The sequence below is a fragment of the Balaenoptera physalus genome (assembly GCF_965194825.1).
Source record: "Balaenoptera physalus genome assembly, chromosome: 8".
In the NCBI taxonomy this organism is placed as follows: Eukaryota; Metazoa; Chordata; class Mammalia; order Artiodactyla; family Balaenopteridae; genus Balaenoptera; species Balaenoptera physalus.
The window spans coordinates 59,722,810-59,747,722 of NC_138887.1; the positions used below are offsets into that span (position 1 = coordinate 59,722,810).

A 24,913-nucleotide genomic window follows, 5' to 3' on the forward strand; every position below is an offset into this window, starting at 1 on the left:
GTGTATTAATTTTAATAAAACCTGGACTGACTAAAACCAGAAAGCAAAGACCTATATCTAAAAACCTGAAAGGAAAGTCAATTATTCATAGAAAGGGCACAGGATTAATTGGCTTTTAACCACAACAGTAATAACAACGACAAGAATACCATCACCTTTGGAAAGGTTGAGAATTAATTTTCGTGTTCTGTAGAATTAGGTACAACTGACCTCAGTCTAGAGGCTTAGAAAAAAAATAGTGCTTAAAAACAAAGGCTTTCTAAAGCCTGCTCATTCTTTTAAAAAATTTATACATATGTGTATATATATATTATTGAATTATAGTTGATTTACAATGCTTCACGTGTATAGCAAAGTGATTCAGTTATATATATATATGTATTCTTTTTCAGAGTCTTTTCCATTATAGATTATTACAAGATATTGACTATAGTTCTCTGCTATATAGCAGGTCCTTATTCTTTATCTACTTTATATATAGCAGTGTGTATCTGGTAATCCCAAATTCCCAGTTTATCCCTCCTCCCTTTTCCCCTTTGGTAAACGTGAGTTTGTTTTCTATGTCTGTGAGTCTATTTCTGTTTTGTAAGTAAGTTCATTTGTATCATTTTTTTTTTTTAGATTTCACATATAAGTGATATCATATGGTATTTGTCTTTCTCTGACTTACTTCACTTAGTATGATAATCTCTAGGTCCATCCATGTTTCCACAAATGGCATTATTTCATTCTTTTTTTATGGCTGAATAGTGTTCCATTGTATATATATATCACATCTTCTTTATCCATTCCTCTGTCGATGAACATTAAGGTTGCTTCCAAGTTTTTTTTTTTCTGATTGAAGAATAGTTGATTTACAGTATCGTGTTGGTTTCAGGTGTACAGCTTCCATGTCTTGACTACTGTAAATAGTGCAGCTATGAACATTGGGGTGCATGTATCTTATCGAATTAGAGTTTTCATCTTTTCTGGATATGTGCCCAGGAGTGGGATTGCTAGATCATATGGTAACTCTATTTTTAGTTTTTTAAGGAACCTCCATACTATTCTCCATAGTGGCTGCAGCAATTTACATTCCAACCAACAGTGTAGGAGGGTTTATTTATATATTTTAAAATGATATATATTTAAGGTGTACAACATGATGATTTGAAATACATACACAATGAAGCCTACTTGTTCTTAATTTGCTCTTCACAGGATGTCAGGTATGTAATTCCCTTTCTCTTTCTTTCCTCTGGCTAGAGATGTGAGGGTCAGGTGATGTTCAGGTGTTTTTCATTGCCGTGAAGACTAATTCTTTACGTGTAATAAGAAAGAAAATGAAAAACAATAATTTCTACCCTCATCTTAGATGGAGGAATAACTTCTTTTTCTTCCAAATGTAGTCATATGGCAAAATAGAGTGAGCCAGGGGTCTCTGAACCGGAAAGGTTTGCTCAGAGTGAAACTACTTGCCGTTCCAAGCAATGCCCCGTGGCAGGGGTTCTTGTTGTGTCACCCTCAGCAGCTATTCCCATTCCAGCTTGAAGCAGCTGCTCCTTCAGTGGTGACCCCGGTTGGAAACCACTCCTGCCAGCAGTGGCTCTCATGACTGGGATCAGTTTCTAATGGTTGCTTTCAGTCGGCTGGAGTGGATTCAAGCAGCAGCTTTGATCAGGCCTTCCTGGTTTTTCATCTGTGGGACAATTTAGGACAATTAGAGTGATTCCTCTTGCATTTACCTTTATATTCCTCCAGAACCCACTTGCTCAGGCCACTCACCCTCCATCCACAGGCTGTGTGCTGCTTCAGGCTTTGGAAACATGGCTGTCCCAATGAGGGGAAAGTGAAGAATGTAGGGCCATATTTTGATGCTCAGAATCATCTAAAGCTTATGTTTGTGCCGGTTTCCAGAAACTGGGATCTTGCTTTGTTTGTGACTTCATCACACACCTCCCCCCCCCTTCCCTGTCCTTGCACATAGGTGATGGCTTGTTCCAGTTCCTGTTTCTCATCCTTGGGTCTCTTTGTTGGTACCCAGTTAAGTGTTCTGGTCCTTCCTTGCTCTCTTCCTTTTTGCAGGGTGAAGATTACTTTCTCTGATTTTCAAACATAGGGAGAATTCAGCTAAGTGTCTGGGTTCAGGCATTCTCTTTAGGCCATAGGTCCTGGTCTGAAGAGTTATTCCTAAAGGCAGCACATAGCAGGAGTCTTGCCAAGACTTCTATTACTGCGTTTTACAGACTGTGTTTTTGGAACTGTAGTTCCAATGCAACCCACCAGTTTTGCTTTATATTGGTATAACTATTTGGCTTCCTGGGCATTTTTCCTAGAAAGAGAGCATGTTATCCTAAAAGTAAATTCTGGTCTCCTCATTTCCCAAATAGAAAATATCTAGAGGCTTTGTTTCAGTGTTAACTCTCCTGGTACATTATGATCCCCTACCTCTCTTCTCCCTGCTCTGAAGTCTCAGCAATAATGTAGCTTCCTTTGAGCACTGGATCTGGGGCAGGCATTCTATTCTTGACAATGATGGGGAAGATAATGTAATTCACTGTGAGTGATGACTGTTTCTTTCTTGTTATAAACACATCATCTCATTTAATTCTTTCAACCTTCCTTAATGAATGGGAAAAATGAAAGGTAAGAGATTAAACTCTGCTATACATGAATTTGGAAAAATTCTTCTATTTTTCTTTATATATCTCTCATCAGAGAGTTCTGGGTCAAAATGCAAATTAAATTCCTTGAGAAAAGTTCCCCAAGGTAAATATGCAAATGTGCTCTAATTATGGCCATGTATTACATAGGAATATGCCCTTCCTTGTAACGGAACTGGTTTCTGTTATTGGATATTTCCATGTGTTAAATATTTATCATTGCTTTGATAAGTTTACGTGCTACAATGGATTATTGACCGTTTCTTTTACATTTATTTTTTTTTTTAACCTTAACATTGTGATGTCTGCATAATCTGATCACTGTAGCTAAATGTGGTTGAAAAGAAGTTTTGGTTGCATTCTAGGTTTTAGTGTTGCAAAACATTCACTAAGGCCATATTAGAACTGTTAATAAATGAATAAAATGGGAGATGAATACCTAAAAGATTATATACGTAGGAAATTGAAAATTTAACAGTAATCGTGACAGTGGGGCTGCAGCATGCGAGGATCATGGTTTTATATAGAATGATTACTTTGGGGTATTTTGTGAGGATCCAGCAAAGCACAGATCCATGCCTGAAATAATCCTCTAGTGAAAGTCATGACAGTGTGTAAAATATATCAATAATTAGTGAAGAGGGTATGGGTGTTTGAATAAGAAAAGTATTTGAGTTCCAACTCATTTCTTGTACTTCACTATTTCTGTGACTTTGGGAAATTCATTTACTGACTTCTCACCTTTGTATTTTATTGAATAGGACCAATAATAATAATATTTATGTTACAAGTTATTTTGAGGTAAAATATATAAAAGTGCTTTATAAATACTAGTTTTATTTATTCATGCATCCAGTTTATTATTTGCAAAGCAGTGCTCTAGGCAGGGTGGGGACTGTAAAGGAGTACTGAACGAAGCGACAGAAGCCCCCGACATAAAAGAGCTTGCATTTTAATTCAAAGAAAGAATTTTAAGGCTAATTTTTGCTCTGTGTTAGAAATCACTGGACTTTATTTCATAGCTTATTTTCATCTAAGCCTGGGGAAAAGTTTAAAAGGTTGAAGATATTTGTGTTTATTTAGTAAAATTCTGTGTCATAAAAAGGTTCCACAGTGTTTACTTTTAAGATTATTTTGCACATGTCAAGGGGCACAAGGACTGGATTTTGGGTATTTATAAATTAAGATAGTGAAGCCATTGAGAACTTCTAAGTAGAACTGTCTGTTTTGTTGCTTCTTGATATAAACTATATACTTAAGAAATGACTGCTTTAAAATATGTTATCTTAAAATAACAGACTTAGTGTGACAGGCCAGGTCTCTCATATTCTTTAAGATTTGACTAAAACTCCTTCTCTTTGAAGAAATAGCCTTTGATTCAACTGAAGAATATCTATGATGTCACAGTGTGGTAGATTGTATCAAAAATGGGTACATTAATATTTCTGGTCCCACATACTCTTTTTGTCACTCCCCTACCAAAAGGTAGAGCCTGTCCAGGAGAGTCCATCTCCTTGAATTCAGGTGAGCCTCTGACTACCTCGACAAATAGAATGAAGTGGAAATGTAGTTACGTGATTTCCAGGGCTAGGTCCTAAACATGATGCAGCTTCTGCCTGCGTATCTCTCTCTCTCTCTCTCTCTCTCGACACGCAGCTTGTAAGAGGTCCAGCTACCCTAAAGCCACCATACTGTAGAGACCCTATTGAGAGAGCTTGTGGGGAAAGAGAAAGATGCCTGAGGAGCCCCAGCCGTGCCAGCCTCAAATATTTCAGGTCTTCTTGAATGCTGAGCTTTTGGTTGATTACAATCTCTTGACTTCAGGCAGATGCTGAGTGGAGTAGAGACAAGCTGTCCCTGTGAGCACTACCTAGATTCCAGCTTCATAAGTAAGATAAATGTTGCTGACATTTTAGGCCACTAAGTTTTGGGGTGGTTTGTTATGCAGCCATAGATAACTGGAACACACAGTAACCCAGCTGACCATTTGCTTGTGTATTTAGGCTGAGACACTATTGATGTAAGCTCTTTATCTTCTGTTGGTTTATATTGTATTCATTACTCTTGCTTAACCACTAGATAATAAATGCCATAAAAACCTTTTTGCATGAGATCTATTCTTCATAAATCCTTTGCATTGGATACACTGCTATGTATATGTGGGAAACTAGTGGTATTATTTGATACGTAGAGTTTGCCAGTATGGTTCCCTATAACTTTGAATCTTGTTGATTATGTGGAAGTCTTAATGGATTACTTTATAGTTAGGGTGATTTGGGCTGCAAGTGACAGAAAATCCAACTTAAAGTGGGTGAACAAAAAAACATGTTTTATCTCATTCGATTAAAAAGCTTAGAGGTAGGATGTCCCCAGATTTAGCTTCGTCAAACTTGATGTGTTTGCTAGGTTTTAGGCTTGCCTCCTCAAAGTCACAAAAAGGCTCTTGGGGTTCTAAGCACCACATGCAGACAGAAAAACATCCAGTTAAAGAAGAGTTACTTTCCTCCTGTACATTTCTCTTATTTTTGGAGAAGCCTATGGCAGGCTTCCCTTCAGAGGCCACTGGTCAGTGTCAGTCTAATGATCTTGGAAGTACCTTGAGTAATCAGGCAATATCATGAGAAATCTCCAGGGTTCTACTAGAAATCAGTTTATGTCATAGAAGTGGTATGTTCCTAAAAGTCAGAGAACTTTTGTAGAGGAAATCAGATTGTGTAAAGCTGAATTATCTTTAGGGTTGGACAGGCAGAACATTTTCATATCTTAAGAGCTAAAAAATGCAAAGTGCAATCATATCATTTACCTGTGTGTAAACTGGAGACAGAGATTCTGCTGACTCCAAGGTGCAAGAACAACTTTTAGTTATAAAATTCTTGTTTTAGACTATAAAGAGGAACCAGGATACCCTATCAGGGTGTGTGAAAAAAACAAAAACAAAAACAAAAGACCATGACACAGGTGAAATATATGGTTGTTAAGCAATCACACTGATGGGGAGGTTATTCCTCAAAATTGCCTTTTATGACATAATTATAACCTAAATAGTTAAGCACCTTTCAACCCTGGGGAGACTGAGAATTCAGTGTGAAAAAGTTGAAGATAATCAAACTATGGTATTATATAATTGATATTTTATATAATTGTAATTTTTAAGAAACTGGGTTCAGTAGACTTAGACTTACAAATCAGCTTGGTTATTCTGATTTAAAACATAAAATTAAGTTATCAATTTTGATCTGTGTTTTACATTAAAATATTACTAGGTTTATGTACAATGTTGAAACATTTATGAGAACATATGATTCATCATACTAATAAGTTTATTAAATATAAAAGTCATTTTTGAACTCAAAGTTTGTATTAAAATAATTTAAGTATTTTAAAATTTGAATGCATTTAAATACATTTAATTTATAAATACAGATTAAAATGTTTGAAGTTGCTTAACTGTAAATGGTGCCAAACATTAATCAAATGGTCTCTAAAACCAATTATTAAAACTTGTTAGATTATCATTATAATTATAATAAATCTATAAGCTGAAAGCTTAAGCTTAAGGAAAACTAGTTTTTTTAAATATGTAACTTTAATAAAATGAATTATAATTTTAAAAAAATCAAAGTAAATATATGAATTTTTTTTTCTGACCACAAAAATTGCCCTTAAGTCACCAAGAAATTCATATTTAACACCTAGGACTTATTTACATTTCATTCCTGAACCAATCACTGGCAAGGGTAATGTGTCCACAATGATTAATTCAGACCTATTATTTCACCACTGGGACCTGGGAGGGGGCCTCCCCTAATCTCCTGGTTTCCTAGCTCATGTTAACAAAATCAGCCCATCCATCGTAAACAGAACGTCATGCCATGTTTGCTAAAAAATAAAGATCTCACTTAACAAATTCTTAATTTTTATTTCCTAATATGAGCACTGTGGCTCTTTGTAGATCCTCAGTATTTTACTCTTTTGGACAAATGTAACTGTTTGATAATTCCAGGGTGCTTTTCGTGAATAATTATTTTGATTTCCAAATGTATATTATTTGTATCCTTTTAAATAGCTCTTTTGAGGTTTAAGTCTTAAGTTTCTTTGCCCCAACTCACGAGCATCTGAGGTTTCATCTTCCCTGAGTATTACGAGGATTCCCAGCCCTGCAGATCATGAGGAAAATTTGGAAAGGAATCTTGGAATGTGTCAATATATATATTTATTTATTTAATTTTTTAACATCTTTATTGGAGTATAATTGCTTTACAATGGTGTGTTAGTTTCTGCTTTATAACAAAGTGAATCAGCTATACACATACATATATCCCCATATCTCTTCCCTCTTATATCTCCCTCCCTCCCACCTTCCCTATCCCACCCCTCTAGGTGGTTGCAATGTGTCAATATATTTAAATGACAGGTTACAATTGTGATTCTTTCAGGAACTGTGGTGTGGGGATTCTCAGCTGCTGGCTGGTGAACTCTTTCCCCCTTACTTTCTGCAATGCATTCTTATAAGTGGCAAATCCTTGGTTTGAAATTCTGAGTCTGTAGTCTTTTACAAGGTTGAACAAATTCACAGTTCTGCTGGAAAGGAAAAAAGTAGGGAGAGGGGGTAAGGAGGTGGTTGGTTAGGCTGCGACAGTGTCTACCTCAATCTCTCAGAAAGATAAACTTTGATCCTTTGACGTAGTTTATTTGGCTGTAAGTATATAAGGTTTTGACGATATCTTTATATTCATGGTTAAGGCAGTTAAATTCCTATTTCCTAAAAGAAGTGCTAGATAATCTTTTATACTAACACTTCTATTTTAAGAGTAGAGTCATTTGGATATTTAATTATTTCTAATGGGGCAACTTTACCAGACAATTCATTCTAGGAAAAAAGAGATGCTCAAGTATTTATTGGTAGAATTACTTGGATATGATAAATGAGAAATAAATTTAAAAAGAAACAGAATGGTAAGAACTTCACAGGCTAACTAATGTGATGTGATTTAGACTAAAATATTTTTTTGTATTATCCAATCATCAATCTAATAAATTTTTCTTCAGTGCTTACATATGCAAAGCACAAAAAAATCATAGTTAAATTTTTATGATCTGGCCGGGATATGGAGTCTATGAATTTAAAAAGATAATTCACAATATGAGATTGAATGTGATAATTATCACATTAGTTGTCTAGGCACAGAGTGTAGAGGAGATCTAGGAAAGGAAAATAGTTTCAGCTGAAGTGACAAGGGATGGCTTACAGTCTAAGCCTCTCTCCTAAGCTCTTGATTATTTGATAGCTGCCTACTAGACATATGCATTTGGATCTGGCATCAGTTAGGTAACCATTGGCTCAAAAATTCTGTATAACAGACATCCAGAGCAGAGTAACTTAAAACAACTGATGTTTATTACTAGTTCATGTAGTGCTTGGTATCTGGCAAAAAGTATTTTAATTTTTAATAAGTGAATACAGAGTGATTGAAGAGGGTATTGGATTTGAATGGATCTGGAAGGATGCTGGGACTGGAAATTGTTGAAAAGTCATCCAAGAACTGTGAGAACATAGATATACAGCTAGAAGTGTGCAAAACATTACAAGGTACAGTGAATGGGCTAATTTGGCTAGAATACAGGACTGACTCAGAAAAATAGGGAGAATTAAGTAAAAATCAGTTTGAGGTCCAGTTAAGATGCTTGGATTTTTGTCCTGTAGGCAATAGGGGAACAACTGAAAGGTTTAGATTGACAGTTTTTGATAAAATTGCGTGGTAGGAAAATTATTCAGGCAGTAGTGTGAGATATGAATTTAAGTGATACGGCCAGTTGTAAAGATAATTGAAATGATCAAGAAAAAGGTGATGGGGTCTGAGTTAAGATGGTGGCTATGAAATGAGAAAGGCACATCCAAGTGAAATGTAATAGAAAATTGAGTCTCAACAAGTTATATCAGAGTTTTAGTAGGAGTGAAACATACATGAATCTTTGACCCGCGATGGTAAGGAGAAGGGTGTTATTACAGAGGAACAGGAGGATTATTAATGTGGGATGAGACTCTCACAAGTTCAGATTTAAATATTTTGGATTTGAGAATAGTAGTGAGGTAAGCAGCTTCTAGATAGCACCTAATAATCCCCACTTCCTCTGATTCACACCCATGAGTAATCTCCTCCCACTGAGTGTGGGCTGAATTTAGTGTGTTGTTCCTAATGAAGTGAATACAAGAGGAGAGGTAGGAAGTCACTTCTGAAATTAGGTTATATTAATAAAAACTTAGGCTTACATCTTGGTGTTCTCTTTTGCTCTCAGATTGGTTGTCCTGGGAAAAGCTAGCTGCCTTGGAGAGCATGTGTAGCAAGGGACTGATATATACCAACAACCACATGAGTGGGCTTGGAAGCACATTACCTTCCTTCCCCAGCTGAGCTTTCAGTGAGATCAGAGCTGTAGCTGACCTAGCTTAGCCTGAATACAGCCCATGACAGATATTGAGCCAGAGGTACCTAGATAAGTTAAATACAGATTCCTGACACAAAGAAACTGTGAGATAATACATGCTTGTCGTTTTAAGTTGCTATTTGAGGGTAATTGTTTTATAGTAATCAATAACCACAGTAATTCAAATGATATTAATTTGATTGGGATTGAGTTTACTCTTAGGTTTGAAATTACATGACTTGAGGGGAAAGTTGAAGCCTTGGTGTATTATGTTTTATATATATATATATACCAAAACTGAGCCATAAGGATACTGTATTTAAGATAGAATCCAAGGAAAAAGGTAGTTTCACAAAAGGTATGGTCAATATGATATGATATGATAGAAATAATTGGGTAAATATGGTAAAATAATTGGGTTTTTCTTCAGATTTTCCAAGTAATACATTTATAGGGGATTGCTTTGGCAACTGAACAAAATGAGAGATTCTCTGATCAATTATCATACATAGTTTCATTCAAAATACAGATGTCCAAATATTAGTAAACTAACATGAATGTAAATAGTATCTCCATGACAAACTGGTATAAGTCATGTAATTTAGTTTGCTAGTTCCATTAAACCGTATTAGTGATAAGAAATTTAAAGGAAACTGTAAAGATTATAGATTCATTGAAATCGCAAAGGGGTATTGTTCACCAAGTACCGTAAGATATGATTAATGTGTGTTCTGTAAAAATAGATCATCTTAGACCATGAGTGAGGGAGCGATTATTTTGTGGGATATTTTCAATTTTCTTTTCACTGATCGTAAATAATATCAGACCTAAAAAATATCAGACCTCTCCAATTGGTTTTTGATGGGAATTAGGCTCTATCCTATGAGAGCTCAATGGGAATTTATGAACTTGAATCAGAACCAACCATCCTACAGCTACACAGAGATCGTGACTCTTTGGTAGCAATTTAAGCAATACCTTTTGAATGTCAGTTTATTAATAATCACAATTCTTCTCATTCTGCGTATTATTTTAAAGACTGCCCCACAGGATTCCATAAAACCACAGGGCTGGTCTAAGGCCTAAATCCATGAATTCAGTTATTTTCACCTTGTATCTCCCATATATCTTATGTAAACACTACTCTTTGGTTGATGTGTTTCCTTCTCTCAGATGTCTGTGAACTCTGTGCAAGACTTAATTAACATTAAAGTGAAAGGATCATACTTTTCACTTCATGCTGATCTGCTCAAATAACAAACACCATTGGGTGCTTTTGTATGTGGAAAAATGGTTTTGATTGTTTAGTAATCTACAGTAATCTTATAAAACCAGTTTAATCTGTTAAAGTTTTATACTGAGAGATTAGTAAAACATAAACTTTAAATCAAATAAAGCAAGTGAAAGGAAAACTTCTGTTGGCCATGTTAATCTGTTAAAGGAAAATTACCCCCTGTAGAAATGATGAATAAAATCCTGTGTGCCAATGATGTAAATCTTCATGCAAGCAGAAGTTGATAATAATCAACCTCTGAAGTACTTAAAGTTCCACCTCTCTCAGATCATGGCTGGGTGTGTAATACATATTATGGTTGATAATCTTCTATTAATTTTCATTATGAGGCAGCTTAAGAATTTGGTATGAGAAACTCATCATTATGAGAATATATTCAAACTCACATCTGCCAGTTGGCTCAATATGTTGAAACTGTTCAATCATGCTAAATCATTTGAAAGCAAACATTTTTAGTTTTAATAAATACTATATCTTTTAAAAACTGTCTGAATTCAGTGAAAAGTTTTAATATTTTTTAAGGACAAGTAAATCAATACTTCATTTTTCTTTATCAATCTTTTCACCTAGGGTGGGGAAGAAAAGCACCCAACATACCAACACTGCTTTAAATTAGTAGATAGATGTTATGATTCTTAACTTGTTTACTTCCTGATTCTACAACTTCTGACCCTATGATCAGGTGAGACACTTACCCTCCTCATGTGAATCAAAATTCTTTCTAGACACTGTGAAAACAGATATATGATTAACAACCAAATCTTGAAATAAATATGTGAATAATATAAAAAATTTTCTTCTTCTTACCTAAAACTAAGAAAAGTAGTCACGAGGCAGATCTTGGAAGTGTGAGAGTTAGGGTCTTTAAATGGATGAGGCATTCTAAGTGTTGACGTTTCAAAGAGAAAAAAATGACTGATCATGTTAGAAAGTGGATAGTCAGGGCCACTCTCCTATGTCTTCTTTGTGCAAATTAGAAAAAGGCACTCTCTTTTGGCAGATTAGTTACATGGGCTTATGACTTGAAAAGCAGATAGTACCTTTTGTATAAATTTTTTTTTAAAAAGAGTGTCTTTTCCTCTGGGCAGATGCAGTCCCTTGCTAAGATACATGGCTTGGCAAGAAGAATGTAGGCTAAATTATAGTCCCCACTCCCTCCTTGGCCAAGAACCCTGGACAGTAAATACTCTGTGCAACCATTTATGGTGGTCCTATGAATGGTGGAGGAGAGTTTAGTTTTAGAGGGATGGAAGAGTTATTAGGAAGATATTTTCCAAAATGTTATCAGTATATACTGTCCTCAGCACTATAACAATTATGGCTCTTGCATTTAAAGTAACAGAAACTGACTTTGGTTAATATAGGCAGTATTTATTGGAATAATATATGGTAGTTTACAGTATGAAAGAAAAAGCTGAATAATCAGCTTTTGAAGAGTTAAGAATCAGGGCATTTCATAGATCAAGGCAGTAGGAACAAACTGGGCCTCTTGTGACCTAGAGCAGTGGTTCTCAGTTCTCACTGAAATTCACAATAACCTCAGCAATCTTAAAAGTCTTGATGCTCAGGCCACACTCCAGACCAATTAAAAGGGTCTCTTGGGTGGACACAGGCATCAATAGCTTTTAAAACTGCCGAGGTGAAACATGCTTTAAAATTTCTTTCGGGGTAATGAAAGCTACCTGATTTTAGTTTTTATGCCGTTATACTTAAGATTTGAATTCTGAGTTTGGAGTGGAGGAGAATCTGATTGTCCACGTTTGGGTTTCATACCCACCACTTCTTAGACAGGAGAGGGAGAGGTAGTAGACCATGCTGTATGTAGAGGGGTAAGAATGGGTCTGGAAAGCAAAATCAGAAGGAATGGAGGCTGAGTATAGAAAACCAACTGAAATCTCCTATGACTACCTTTGCAATTAAGTAATATACTGAACAAGAGAGAAGAGCAATTGGAAAATTCTTTTATTTATGATGCTTTCAGATTTTTCCTATCTCTTTTCAGTGATTATGTTGGGAATATACTTGTTCCTTTATTTAGGATGGTTACTACTGTTACAGTGGAAAGTGACATTGATTTTTTTTTTTTAGAAATAGTGCATGGATGGGGGTGTAAGCTCCTGAATCTTAATGTTATCCCATCCTCTTTTTTAATGAAAGCTTCGCTGAGATCCTAGGGATAATTTTTATGCTGTCCAACTGAGACAACACAAGAACAGGCAATGTGACAACTCTGGTCTGACTTGAAAATGAAAACTTCACAGAGAATTTATGTACTATTTCATGTCTACATTATAATATTTTTCCAAAATTCCTCCCAATTTTATCCCTGTACCATTGAAACCTATAAGACATAATAGTAAAAATTTGTTGAAGGAGAGATTGAAAAGAGGGGGCTTTTGATATTTCTCTTCAGGGTTCCATTTAAAGTCTTTCTCCTCTTGATTTGTAAAGTTCCATACGCATTTGGAGATTCTAACTTGTGGGTGCCCAGCAGGACTCTTTAACCCTTCTCTGCCCTCTTCTAGTTCATACCAGTTTTATATTAAAAAGTTAAATTAAATAAACTCTACATAGTAGATAGGGAAAAGGAGGTCACTAATTTATTATATCTTTAGCCACAAAATAGGCTGCAAATACAAAACCCCTTCAGCTAAAAGTAAGTGTCTCCAGAAGCCCTCCTTTGAGAAGAAAAAAAAAAAAAAAAAAAAAGGCAGGATTTGAGGGATTCTCCAACATAAAAGCCTTTTAAGCAGGAGGACAAAGGAAGCACAGGAAGCATTAGGCCTCAGAGAACAAGTTATTCATCATGAAGTGTTCTGGCTAGGAGAACAAAGAAAAAGACCTGGGCAGGCTTAAGAATCCCTTATGCCTCAAGCTGGCTTCCTAGAACAGTTCACCCTGATTTTGAATTTTAGACCTCTCCAACAGTGAGCACTTGTTTTAAGTGTTGTCAGTCACCTAGTTAGGAATCACAAGCCTTTCAACAATCTTGTAAGTGGTAAGAATCTTTAGGGCAGGAGTAACTATACAATTGAAGTGACAGATTCACCTTTTCAGGCTTCTGAAGAGTTTCATACTTCTGGGTTTTACTTCTCTGAAGAATCATAGAGTAATGTGATGTTTCTGTGTATAACCTTGTGTAATGGGATACATATATGACCAATTTATGGATGAAACAAAGTAAAATATCTCTCAAAAGTATACTTAAAAAATAAATGCAAATTGGTAGGGAGAAATAATCTCCAAATTACAAGTAGCCAAAAATTAAGGAAAAGAGGCGTAACATCAGGACATAAATTTTAAAAAGTGGCAGCTGAGGAAGAAGAAAGACAGTTCTGGTGAGGTACAGCCTAGCCCCTGACCCCAAACACCTGCTTTCCGTATGGCAGAAAGAAAAATACATAATGAAGCTGAAAAATTTCTCTAATGACCCAATTTGGAGAGAAATGGTCTTTTAAGGTGAATAAGCAACCTGGTGAAAAGGCAGGGAGAAACATTTGAAAGTAAAAATAAAAATTAAGTAGACATTCCTATCTACCTCTGAAAAATCAGTGTTCATTAGGAGTGCAAAAAGTTCTTAGTGTTAGGAGAGTGAGCTGAAGCCCATAAGAGTGAGATGAAAACCTTACAATGTGAATGGGCTTGATATACAGCATTTATGACATCTCAGAAGAAGGAAGCAAGTCCAGAAACTCAGCAAATGCTGAATGTCCTCTGAACTGAATGCTACCCCATCTTCATGCCCTCAGACTGCAGCAGAATAGACAAGAAGTAGTAGCCAGCATTCCTATAAAAGTGTGGGAGAGGTGGAAACATGGGGTATAGAAGGGGCCAATTGTCACAGATAAAGAAGATAGTGTAAAGGACGATTTACTCATACTGTATTAGAGAAAGCAGGAGTTCTGGATACATAAGCCAATGTTTTAAGTCTCAATAGGATGAAATGTAAAAGCGTGGAGACTGTATCAGTCATATTTTTTTTCCACAACAAACCTCCCTAATTTAGTGGCTTAAAATAACAAGCATTAATTTAAATCACAGTTCTGGAGTTTGGCCTCCGCTCAGTTAAGCAGTTCTGAATTCAGCTGGGCTCAGATTTCAGTCTGTTGTCAGCTGCCAGATCATCTGGGGATTGACTGGTCTAAGATGACTCAGGTGGGACTGTTCATCTCGACTCCATGTGGTCTCTCATCCCCCAGCAAGGTAGCCCAGGCTTGTTCATATTATGGCTGGACAGAGGTGGAAGAGAGGAATCAGAAGTGTACAGAGTTTCTTGAGGCCTAGTCTTTGAACAAATGTACTATGTTTCTTTGACCAAAAAAGCCACACGTCCTGTCTTAGGGTAAGGAATGGGGAAATAGATTCTACCTCTTTTTGGGAGAAGTTGCAAAGTCACATTGATTGAAGCATTGATATAGGGAGACTATGCTATCAAAAAGATTAAATAAAAAGAGACATCACAATCCCATCAAATAACCCAATCAATCTATAACAAAACTCAAGAAACAAAAGAAGACTTCCCAAGATATGATATAAATTCTGTAACTCAAACACAATGGAATGAGAAGAATAGAATTAAACAATAATGAGAAGCAACAGAATAAGAAGCAAAGTGAGATAAAAGAATAACAGATATAAAATAAGTACAACAGCAAACTCCGTTACAGATCTGACAAATTAGAAACAGCAAAAGTAGAATAAATAGCTAAAATGAAATCAGTAACATAGAGGAAAGATGATCATAGTGAAAGGAGAAGGAATAATAAACAAAAACTTAGCAAGGATAGAGACAGTTTACAAATATGAAGGACAGATGAAGAAGATAAAATATAAAGTTAATTGGTATTCCAGAATTACAGAAGTCAACAAATGAACCTGAAAAAAATGAGAATTTTAAAGGAAAATTTCCCTGTATAATAGCTTCTTTCAGTCTTCTCCAAGCATGTTCAATGTCAGAAGACAATGGAACATCTAAAGATTTCTGAAGAAGGAGAACTATAATCAAAGAATATTACTTATATTCAGTTAAGTATTTATTTTGGAGTTAAGACAATAGGAAAGAATCTCAAACATGGAAGAACTCAGGGGATATAAAACCCCCAAATTATTCTACAGTAAATGAATAAACTGAAATTCAACTCATCAAGAGACAAATCCAAATAAAGAACTCAGAAATGAAAAAGCAGTAGAATGACTGGTCATGATAATTGAATCCACTTAAATTTGGGCCACATTTAACTGGGGGAATTATGAATACAGAACAGAAAAAAATCTTATAAATTTTGATGTAGAAAAATAATATAATAACATAAAATAATATAAAAATAAAATGAATATATAATTATAATGTAACTAACATATAATAATATCTGTGCTTATCCTCACCCCCATTTTCTTGTTGACAAACTATCATCAATACTGTCTTAAAGGAAATGTATACAGAAATAACTACAACATTGATATCTTTTAACAGTTTTCTTCTTGGTTATAGAGATCTTTAGGAACTTGTATTAAAGAAATGATCAGCCATTTCTTAAGTTTCTTTTTCCTATATTAAAGTCTTATAGATGAAAATATCTTCCTCTACCAAATAATAATGAACATTTATTGACTATATGTTCTCAGTGTTTTACATCTAATAATTAATTTAATCCTGACAACAACCCTATGAAAAATGTTCTACCTTTTTTTCTAATTTTATTTGTGAGAAAACTGAGACACAGAAAGAGTATTTAACTTGCTCACTTGAGAATGTGAGGATTTGTACTCAAGCTAAGTCAGTGCTCTTTATATAACTATAGTAGGATCCCATTATTATATACTGTTTTATCTATCTCACTATTTAGCTAGCTATTTTTTGGTATGTGTGTATGTATCTATGTATACATTGAGAGATATCCAGAATGACATTTTCCAAGTTGTTGATTATTGTTGGGTGGTGGCATTTCGTTCTTTTAAAAAATTTCCTAAATTGCTTGCATTTATTCTTTTTACCATGAACACATATTGATTTTATAAGGTGCCAATACAGCCATTATTTTTGGAAAAAAATGATATGGTTATTTTCTTCCTATTGTGTATGATGAGCAGACATACTAGAAGACCTAATTTATGCCAAACTCTGATCTTGGCCCCTTGGTGTGACCCTGTTCTTTCAGGGCATTTTGTTAAAATACAGGTGTGGGTATTACTGGAACATAAAATACGTTTTTTTAAATTGAGATATAGTATAGATACAATAAAATGGACAAACCTTACATGTATGTATTTATATTTATACATATATATATTCATCCCAAACGAAGAAATTTCTTATTGCATGGATAATCTGCACAAATTTCCCTTCTTCCTGTGGAGGAATGATGGAGCTGTCCTCGTGAGATCTCTGTGGGGCCAAGACAGAAGGGAAATCCAAAATTGAGGAAGTGTTTACAGTCCAGAATTATGCAGGGACTTGACAGGAGTTTAATGGTCACCAAAGCATTTGGATTGGAACTGTGTAAGGTTTAAAAGGAGAAAAGAGGCAATTAAGTATTTCAGAACTACAGAGTAGTTGCTTTTGTGCTTTGCATCTGAAGATAAATGAGGCTGTTCCTCTCATTCTAGGCTGGCTGACCCATATATAGTGGGTGATGGAATTAGAGAGAACCATTGTATTAAATGACATATATATGAGATTGTGATTTATCACTGACCACTCAATTAAAGAAGTAGAAACACTAGGAGGTGTATATACATGTGTATCAAGGGATTGGTGTTTGTTATAGGAATTTGACATTACACAATTTTTAGAGCTGGTTAAGCAATTTCTTTAAGGTCTTTGTCTTTAAGGTCCTGGTCTGACCTTGGAGCTTGAAGTTTGCGAAGCAGGCAGATATGAGGGAAGATGAATATAAAGTGGAGATATCAAAAGTGAGCTAAAGCCTGCAAGGATGAGCTGGAGTCTGTGAGGATGGACTGAAATACATCAGTTCTTGTTATCTCTGATTTTGGTAGTTTGGAGGTCCTGTATAAGCTGGGGCCCTTTGTCAAGAAGCTAAGTACACACACCTGACCCAGGAGTTGGAGAAGCTAAAGGAGGATCCAAGAGGAGGTAGAGTACTTGCAGGCTTAAATGCTGCCTCACACCAAGGTGAGTCAGCCAATTGATGGTAATGTGGATGAGTTACAAAAAGACTGCTCTTTACACATGCCATCCAAATCTTCCACAAGAATCTCTGAGGCCCACCCTAACAGGAAACATACAGGACAGAGAATTCTAGGAAATGTACTGTAGTTCAGCTTAGCCAAGTTGACATAATACAAAACTGTCACATGAATTGAATTGCTGTCTATGACAGGCAGAGAAATTCCACTTAAAGGGTTAATTTTTTTAATCACCTCCTAAGACATTAAGTTCATTCAGAGATCCTGCTTTCTGTTTTTGAAATAAATGAGGTACCTGAAGGTGTATTTTTTTGTTTTGGCTGCGTTGGGTCCTCGCCTCTGTGCGAGGGCTCTCTCCAGTTGCGGCGAGCGGGGGCCACTCTTCATTGCGGTGCGCGGGCCTCTCACCACCGCGGCCCCTCCCGCTGCGGAGCACAGGCTCCAGACGTGCAGGCTCAGCAATTGTGGCCCACGGGCCCAGCCGCTCCGCGACATGTGGGAACCCCCAGACCAGGGCTCGAACCCGTGTCCCCTGCACCGGCAGGCAGACCCTCAACCACTGCGCCACCAGGGAAGCCCCCTGAAGGTGTATTTTTATTGCATAATTATTTTGAGTTACTGGATTTTGAGCTGCCCTAGAAAATGTCTGTATCATGTAAAAAATTACCATATGAATGAGGTCATGATTGTATTGCTCTCCCACATCAGTTAACATTGTATGTACAAAATGTAGACCTATGCTTGACTTTCTAATATCTGAAAGGTATACAGATATTAATACGTAATCTTTGAAATGTGTGGAAATTGTGACTAGATAATATGATATAAAGATGAAAGGAAAAGAAAAATGGATGACAGTTCTATTTTTTCTCTTCTCCGTGATAACGTTAGATTTGAGGGAAAAGGAGTCACAGCAGTCCTTTCATTTGCTCTTGTTTCTTTTCATTCAAATGATGTTTAAAAGTCACCCTTGAAGATTCAAAATGTCTACTTTCATCAGTAGCTCTACATATAAGGGAAACAATGCCACCATTTATTGCACAGTTTCTTTTTAATAATTTTTATTATTTATACAACAGATACACGGCAGCTTCATTTCATATTCTTCTTGCTGATTTGCTACATCACCCTTTCGGGCTTCTCTGTTTATGCCAGTCTTGCTCCAAGTGAACCTCATCTGTTCTGAATAATTTCAACCTTTACTTATGGAAAGGCTTTGGTAAGGCTTGTTTGCTTTTCTATATGAGAAAATGACTGTGATGGCCTGAAAAGTCTAGAAGTGATTGGTTTATGAAGTACCTATTCCAGATAGCAGGTCTCTGTCTCAATGATGCAATCAGTCAGCCATCTTAAAACACATTTTAAAAGCAGAGATTAATACAAAAGGATGACAATGCATAGTCAATTAAATTTAAGCAAAGGAGAGCCTTCCTGAAATTAGAATCTTACTTGTGTGGTAAAGAAGAACCAAGTAGTCATCTAAAAATAGACTGTCAACCTTGAATCCACATACCTACTTCCTGCTAAGTACTTTGGAAGCCGTGTTAACCCATTCCAGACAAGAGAATTTTACTTCATTTGCATAATTATTTCAGCCCTATTCCACAAAGAATTTTAGGTGGTCCACAAAAATACTGTCAATACAAAAGGATATAATAAATATAGAGGAAATGAGCACTATAAAAATGCAGAGCAATAAAGGGAAAATAAGATTAACACATAGAAATGCACATGCAGAATTCCATGGTATTGCTAAACTATCTACTGGAAAAAGCCAGCGTGATCAGTTGTATCCTTTGTATGGTCCATAAAGAAAGATATCCAGTTGACAGCTATGCCCCAGAGATGTGGAAGAGTTACAGTGGAATGCTCAGTTTATAGATACATGTGAGAGTAGTACACGTGACAGTTTCTTTGAGCATCCAGGAGTTGTTTAGCCTCTTACTTCAGCGCTGAGACCACAGATGGATAGGTCACCTTCCTTGTAACTCCAAAGTTTGAAGGGTTTCATTCTTTGCTTAGCTATTCCAGGATACTCACTGAAGTAAGGGGCTGCTGTCCTCAAACCAGTGCTTCACACTCAGTGAACTCTCTGAGATGTTTACAGAGTGATGGACTGACAGGGGATGGAGTAGGCACTAAACTAAAGTGGGATTATGGTTATACTTTCGCTTAAAATTCTGATTTTAGAATTTTAAAAAATAGGATTTAATTTATATTTGATCCAGGTTATTGGGTTATTGCTGGTTGAGGGAAGATGAGGGGCATAATTCAATGGAAAATAAGTCAACTGTTCTTTTACCATGTCAAGTAAAGCTTGACTCTTCAAGTCAAGAGGCCACGTTCCAGCATAACTTCCTCTCCATATGGCAGTGTAATCCAGTGATAAAGTTCCTATCTGGGGAGAAATGTGCTATCTTTTGAAGGTTGGCATGACCAGGGGCAAGGAAGTATCCTCCTTCCCTTTAAGGACAATTTCCAGAAGTTGCACATGGCACTTTCCAAAAGTAACATATTTCTACTTACATCCCACTGACATGACCTTAACAAAATAACTACATCCAACTGCAAGGAATGCTGAGAAATACAGTCTTGATTCTAGGTAACCATATGCCCTGTTGAAAATTAGGGGATCTTTGACTAAGGAAAAAGAGATAATGGCTATTTGTAAACTGCTAGTTGCCTCTGCCACAGGGGATAAAGTCAAGAGTTTGGTTTTGGTTTTGTTAAGTTTGAAATGCGAATTATGTAGAGAGGAGAAGAGGTAATTGGATATTCAATGAAGGAAAATTGAGGCTGAAGATTTGTGAGTCATCGCATATGTATTATTTAAAATCATGAGATCAAATGAGATTAGACAATGAGTTTATAGACAGTAGAGAAGAGGACCCAGAACTGCTGAGATTTGGGCCTCTCCAATAGTTAGCGGTTGAGAAAGAGAGAAGAATTCACACCATGGGATTAAAGAGGACTGGTAAATGTGGTTTACAAGGAAAAGTGGGAAGTGGTGTCCTGGAAGCCAAAGGAAGAAAGTGTTTCAAGAAGGAGAAAATGGTCCACAATGTCAGTTGCTGTCAAGAGACTAGGTATAGTGAGGACAGAGAACTGAACATTGGCTTTAACAAGATTGAGGTCACTGATGATGAAGAAAAGAGTGGTTTCAATGAAAGAGAAGGGACAATAGCCTGATTATGGTGAATTAAGAAGTGAGGAAGAAGAGATAGCAGGTACAGAAAATTCTTTTGATAAAGTTTTCTATGAATGGAAGCAGAAAAATGGAGTGATTAAGGGAAGGTATTAAAATGGGAGATAATACACCATGCTTGTATTTTGACTAGATTATACAGAAGAATGGGGAAATTTATGATGTGGGAAAAGGATTGATAATTGTGTAAGCTACCTCCTTGATAAAGCAAGGAGAGTATTTGATCCAGTGCACTAGTGGCCTTAGATAAGAGAAGGGAAGGAGAATAGAAAATTCATCAACTTTAATGGAAGTAAAACACATGGCTATAGATTAAATGTGGTGGTGGAAATATGGGAGCATTTCCCGCTTTTTTTCAGTAAAATTAGAAACAAGATCATCTGCTGAGAAGGAATTGTGGGGGAGAGTGTTGAAAGATTGAGGAGAATGGAAAAGATGTGAAATAATTGTCTTGAAGAGTGAAAAACTGAATTCATGGCTAATACATAGAGGGTGGCTGGAAGAATTGGACTAAAATGAGATATATACTATTAATTCTCCAGTCATGTTCAGATTGTTGGATAAAGATACGGAATTGGAGTAAAGTTGGACTTAGCTAGAATTAGGATTTTTCTAAGCAAATAAGGGGAAAGGAATAAAGTGATAGAGGAATTTTACAGAGGAGTGGGCTATAGTGATATTTCATAAAATCTAAACTGGGTAAGAAGGGAAAGGAAAAGAAATAAGGGCAATTATAGACATTGAAAAGTGGTGAGGAAGGCATAATAACAGCCTCTCTAGAACATCCATACCATAAGTCCCAGAATCTTTGGAAATGTTATGTTATGCGGCAAGAGGAACTTTGCAGATGTAATTATGATCACAGACCTTGACGTGGAGAGATCTTCCTGAGTTATCTGGGTGACCCCAATCTAATCACATAAGCCTTTAAGAGTTTAGAAACTTCTCTGGCTAGAAGCAGAGGAGAGATGAAGTAGAGGGGGAGTCAAAGCGATTTGAAGAATGAGAAGGAGTTGGCCTGCTGTTGCTGGCTTTGAAGATGGAGAGAGTGGGCCATAAGCCAAGGAATGTGAGTGGCCTCCAGAAACTGAGAATAAGCCCTGCTAACATCTAGCAGGGAAAAGGGATCTCAGTCTTAGAACTTCATGGAACAGAATTCTACCAGCAACCTGAATGAGCTTGGAAGTGGAATCATCCCTAGAGCCTTCAGCAAAGAAGGCAGCCCTGCCAACACCTTGCTTTGGGCCTTGGTTGACTCTAGCCAACTAAGCCACACTGTGCCCAGATTTCTGACCTACAGAAACTGAGGTAATAAATAGGTGTTATTTTAAACCACTAAATTTGTGGTAATTTATTACAGCAGCAATAGAAAACGAATACCAGTGAGGATTGTCAAATGATTGGAGGTATCAGTGGGGAAAAAGATGGCTGTGAGGGTCCTAAAGTAAGTAAACTAGAAAGAAAAGATTTTGGTCTGAAAGTGGGGCGCTAGAAATTGATATTTTGATTGTGGTATACTTACTGATGATATATGTTGGCTGAGATGGGGTAGAGTATTAAACTGCTGGAGGTTGGAGTTGCCTAGGTAATCTTATATGGATGATGACAAGCAGAGTAAAGGTATAATCCAGGTGCTAAAATTAAAAAAAAAAAAAAAAAAAAAAAAAGGTTAGTGACCAGAGGTTGGCATAGGAGTGCAACAAGGAAGACTAGTGGTGAGAGGGTTGATGGAATGTCCTTGAAGGAAGCTAGAGCTTTTAAGGAAGAATAAAATGCCAATTATCCAGAAGAGAGGAATAAGGAGCACATTTCTGAGTGCTATAGTATGTGGGTGGAAAAAAAAGTCCTGAACTCTATTTGCTGAAGGACAAATAGATTTTTCATGGATAGCCAGCTTTCAATTATAAGAAGGTGAAGACAAATTTAAGGAAGAGGTTGAGAATACAATGTAGCACAGTGGTAGAGTCTGAAAGGTAGGGAAGGGCAGAAACTGGGTCAGTATGGAGAGTGTATAGATGTGTTTGTAAATGAGGGATGAACTGCAGGGCTTGGATTTCTTGTCATGCAGTGACTGAAACAAACTAGTAAGTAAGGCTTAATGAGTACAAACTTTGATGGTCCTTTTGAAGAAGCTGAGCAATCATTCTAATTATATTCTTTTTCTTGCAATAGGTCTTTTAGGCAGTATAGTGCTGAGTGGGACAGCAGTACAGCATTGAGAGGCCCTGTCTTATCAAAGCATGTGTGACTTTGGAGGTCCTATTTACAGATGGCAGCAGGCAGTTACATTGTTGTTTTAGAGGTCTTGGGAAGTCAACACTTCGGGGAACCCTCTACCATGGGTTGTCATAGGTGTGGAAATTAGACTTATTTATACTCCCTTGACTTTCTGACTGATCAAAAATGAAAATCCTATCCTGTAGCTTTACACACAATGAAAAAAATAATATTTTTAAAATTTACATTATCTATTTTCAAAAGCTGCTATGTGTTTCAAATACAAGGGATCTGTACTTCTTCTTAGAGCCAGTTTTCTTTACATCAATACTTTCATCATTTACTGACTTTCTGAAGAACCAAGTTAAAATAGATGAATCACTCATGCTTTCTGTCCTAAGGAGAAAGTTTTATTTTTAATTTAGAAAAAGCTATTTTCTAAATATGACTTCACCTTAGTGGTAAAGAAGCTCAGTGGGGAAGGATATAACTTAATATTAGTAGATGTTAATTCTCTAAGTAGAGGATGCTTAAAAGTTTGGAGAGCTCATTTTTTGATTTGTAACTTCCGGAGACTCTTTGTTTCCTTCCTGGAATATTATAGCCTTCTGTTTCAATGGTGATGAATAACTATAAAAGTGTAGTCAGGGGAAGAAAGAAGAGATAAAATTCATATTCATCACCAAATCCCTCATCTGAAATCACTTATATCACTCATCATATTGATTACTGTCCAAAGAACTGATGACTAGCAATATAACAGGTATATAACTTAAGTAGTACAAAATCTTACATAATATATGATGACAGTAAGATAATGTGGTTTTTGAATGTATATGATTTGAACAGAAATGAAGTAATAGAAGATTAGAAATCAGCAGAATATACTCTTTTTTTTTTTTTAGAACTTCATATTAGTGTTAATAAAGAGTATTCAGAAAAATGTGCTTTGTGAGCAAAAATAAGCTGAATTGTTTGGAATAAGAACAGACTGTAAAATTTTACCCATGATATGGCCATGGCACATCAAAGTAGCCATACCATGGGAGTGTCTTAGATGCTGGTCAGTTGCTCTCCAGGAGTCTAGATGCCCACTGGTAATGCAAAGAGGTTGAGTGCTTCAGGGTTATCTTTGAGAAACTGTCTTTCATCTAGTGAGGAAAGTATTTTCTAGTTCTGTTTGCACTGGGATATGATAATAGCCATTTACTGCCCTGGAAATAACCCCATGCCATTACTTTACTTCTCAAATGATGTACCTGGCTTACTACTATTATTCACATTTCATTTGGAACTGTAAGTTCAGGCCCATTAATAATAAATTCTTATTAACCTTTTCTAAAGGACAAGGGTGAAACTTTCCTGACAGCTGGATTGATTTCCATATTTGAATATCTTTCCATTGATCAACCTCTTCAGAAAGCCTTTCAAGTAAAGACCAAGTGTTTTGATTCTGTTTCCTTTTGTTTCAGCATTTAATCTCTAACATTCTTTCAGTTCTATTAGTATTAAGTACATTATCTAACACAGATGTAAAAGGTTTTGAAATTCATAAAGTCATGAACAGATATTTCTAATAATCAGCTTCCAAGGGGTATGTGCTACAGATGTTTTAACATTGAATTTTAGGAGAAAAGATATTTCCCTTTCAAAATTGTCAAAGAGATTTGAGAATGTGAGATACATGAAGAGAACATCTTTAATTAGGATTTTTCATGCCTTGGACCCTCTCTCTTCTAAATTATAAACTAAGTTCTGGTCCATATCGCTTATTCCTTATCTTTTTACTCCCTTAGAATTTGAGCAGCTCAACCATGATAGGCTCGAGCTAAATCAGTACAAGCATCTACCTTTCCTACATTGTGCTTGTCAGCCTATCTTTGGATAACTAGTTATCTGACTGTGAATGATTTCCAAGCCTCTTGGAGGAGTGAGTCAAATGTACAGTAAGTAGACTTTGGATGAGCTGAGCATCCTGTTTCA

General features: G+C 36.2%; 1 protein-coding gene and 1 long non-coding RNA gene across 2 annotated transcripts in view; both read left to right on the plus strand.

Moving 5' to 3' along the window:
• The window catches only part of LOC309665544 (uncharacterized protein), a 329,472-nt gene that overhangs the window by 201,547 nt on the left and 103,012 nt on the right, over nucleotides 1-24,913 (plus strand). The window lies entirely within an intron of this gene.
• Nucleotides 1-24,913, plus strand: part of LOC309665623 — a 36,530-nt gene that overhangs the window by 6,190 nt on the left and 5,427 nt on the right. The window contains exon 2 of the long non-coding RNA XR_014266586.1: nucleotides 1-24,913. This exon is cut by the window's right edge and continues 5,427 nt beyond it. This is a non-coding gene — a long non-coding RNA (uncharacterized lncRNA).